Source organism: Octopus bimaculoides, chromosome 5 (assembly GCF_001194135.2).
Source record: "Octopus bimaculoides isolate UCB-OBI-ISO-001 chromosome 5, ASM119413v2, whole genome shotgun sequence".
NCBI classification, from domain to species: Eukaryota; Metazoa; Mollusca; class Cephalopoda; order Octopoda; family Octopodidae; genus Octopus; species Octopus bimaculoides.
Genome location: NC_068985.1, coordinates 63,473,916 through 63,476,772, shown reverse-complemented (window position 1 = coordinate 63,476,772; position 2,857 = coordinate 63,473,916). Strand labels below are relative to the sequence as shown.

Sequence of the window (2,857 nt, the reverse complement as noted above, 5' to 3'; positions counted from 1 at the left end):
TTGTGTTAACAACAAACAAGATGAGGACGAATATCCGTCAAATGTAAATAATGTAAATAATGTACCACAACATATATTTATAAAATCTGGAAGAAAAATAACCTAAATAAAGACTTGCATACCTTAATGAACCCTAATAAACTAGCTAACATACGAAGATATATTCTCAAAACAAAACAAAAAATATCAGAAATAGCAATAGAACACTTAAAATGAAAAATACATCAGGAAAATGTAGATAGTAACCATACAGCAATGCCAAATAATATCATAAGCATTGGAACTGTAAAACACGAAGACAGACGTAACATTTCCAACAAAAGCGAAGTAAACAACGAACGATAACAAATCCAGACCGTAGGAATGTATAATGATGTACAAAAAGCATCAAACCAGAACAACACAGACAAAAATATGAACAGGAGGGAATATGAAACAATTCTAAAACCTGGAAACAGTGAAGGTGAACTTAATGATTATGATACTCTAAAAATGAGCATAATCAAAGAACTGAAAGCTACAAGTCTCAGTATGAACCACCGATTGTACATCCCAAAAGTTAAAATTGATACTAAAACAACGTCAATTATAAATAGCATGAATTTGGCCGTCACAGAACTAATAGCCACAGAAACAAATATCAATATCACCGGGCTAAATGATATAATTTATGCAGCAGCCACTGTGGCCCCAACAGAAGCTGGATACTCCCTCAAACTCATCCAAACAGGAGTACTACCATCCAAACAAACCCTGTGGATAAATACTATCCAGAAAAAAATAGAAAACAAGAGAAAAGATCTGTCAATCCTTAACGAAACTAGTAGACAATCAACATTACAAGAAGAGAACAAAAATACTGTGCAAATACAACATTACAGAAAAAGGTTTACCTAAGGTAAAAGAACAGGTAAAGCAAGATATCCTTGCCAAAGCACAAAGGATCCGCTGGTATGAGAAAATCCAACGTTTCTTTGAACAAAACAAACAGTTCCAACCCCAAAAGATTCTACCAAGAACTTGGCACAAATAAAATAGACATCAATGCAGCACCAACAGCAGAAGAAGTGGAGGAATTTTGGGAAGAAATATGGTCGGCGAAGGAACAACCTCAGAAAAGGTTTATCAAAACAACGAACTCAGCACCTGAACAACTCTGGACCCCTACAACAACTGAAGAGGTCACCCAGGCACTGCAAAGACTAAGCAACTGGAAGGCATCCGGGCGCGATAAGATCTCCAACTTCTGGTTAAAATACCTGACAAGAACACACAAAAAGCTGGCTGAGAAATTTAACGACATAGTAGCAGAGCCAGAGACAATGCCTGAATGGCTCATGAAAGGGAAAACTAGCCTAATTCCCAAATCCACTGAAACGGCAAAACCACAAAATTACAGACCAGTAACTTGTCTCCCAAAAATTTACAAAGCCTTTACTGTAATAACATCGCAGAGAATGAGCAAGCATCTGGAAGAAAACAACCTGTGTCCAGAAGAGCAGAAGGGATGCTGCAAATGCTCACACGGCTGTAAATAAAAAAACTAATGATCAATAAAGTCATAACTGAAGACAACCGCAGAAAGAAGACAGGTCTAAGTATGGCCTGGATCGATTACCGAAAGGCTTTTGATAGTATTCCCCAACACATGAATCCTAGAAACACTAGCCATGAACAAGGTAACACCAATAATCATAAAATATATAAAGCACTCTATGAATACATGGCAGACAGTGCTACATAGCTCCAAACAAAAGAGGGACTCATAAAAACCAAAGCCATCCCCATTAGAAGAGAAATATTTCAGGAAGACACGCTCGCTCCACTCCTTTTCTGCTTGGCACCGACACCTTTATCTGATATGCCAAACAGAACTGGATGCGGATACAACTGTTACGGCAAAACAATCAGCCTATATGGATGATCTAAAACTGTACGCTACAAATGATAAACAGCTGGAAAACATTACTACAGACAGTACATGGATTTACCAAAGAAATAAATATGAACTTTGGCTGAGAAAAATGTGCCAAAGCAACATTGAAAAGAGGAAAACTAGTTATGAGTAGCTACATCACACTAGATAAAGAAAATGGAATAAGAGAATTAGACGAAAGCTAGACATACAAATATTTAGGAATCAATGAACTAGATACGATACAACACACACAAATGAAAGAGAAAATGAAAAAAATTATGCTATAGACGAGTTAGATTAATACTGAAAACAGAGCTCAATGAGAAAAACAAGATAATAGGTATCAACACTAGCCGTCCGAGTTATAAGTTACAGCTACAATATCATTAACTGGACTCTAAATGAACTAATCAAAATAGACGGGAAAACAAGAAAAATAATGATATAGGATGCACCACCCAAAACGTATAGAAGGTGGTAGAGGCTTATACAGCTAGAAAACTATTACAAAATAACCACCATAGGACTGCAAAAATACCTACTTCAGAAGCAGGGAAAACTAAACACGAACAAAGCACGAACAAAACCAAAAAACTATTTTCAGTCTTTAAGGAAGCTGACAAATACAAAAAAGAGGTCATAGTATCTAACAACTATGAAGAAAAAGAAGAAACAACAAAAGCTGTAAAACAAATGAAATCCAAACTAAAACTAGAACAGCAACGGATCATGATAAAACGATGGCAAGAAAAGCCCCTTCATGGCAAATCCTGGGCTAAACTAAACGCAAAAGAAATAGACAAAGCAAAATCCCAGCAATGGCTGAGAAGCTCAGGACTCAAAGAAGAGACTGAAGGATTTTTAATTGCAGCACAAGACCAAAGTCTCCCCACCAGAAATTACCAAAAACATGATAAAAAAGAAACATATCAAGTAACT

The 2,857-nt window shown here is 36.4% G+C and overlaps 1 protein-coding gene across 3 annotated transcripts in view; it reads left to right on the top strand.

The window, feature by feature from the left end:
• LOC106870415 (uncharacterized) overlaps nucleotides 1-2,857 on the top strand; it is a 142,670-nt gene that overhangs the window by 11,516 nt on the left and 128,297 nt on the right. The window lies entirely within an intron of this gene.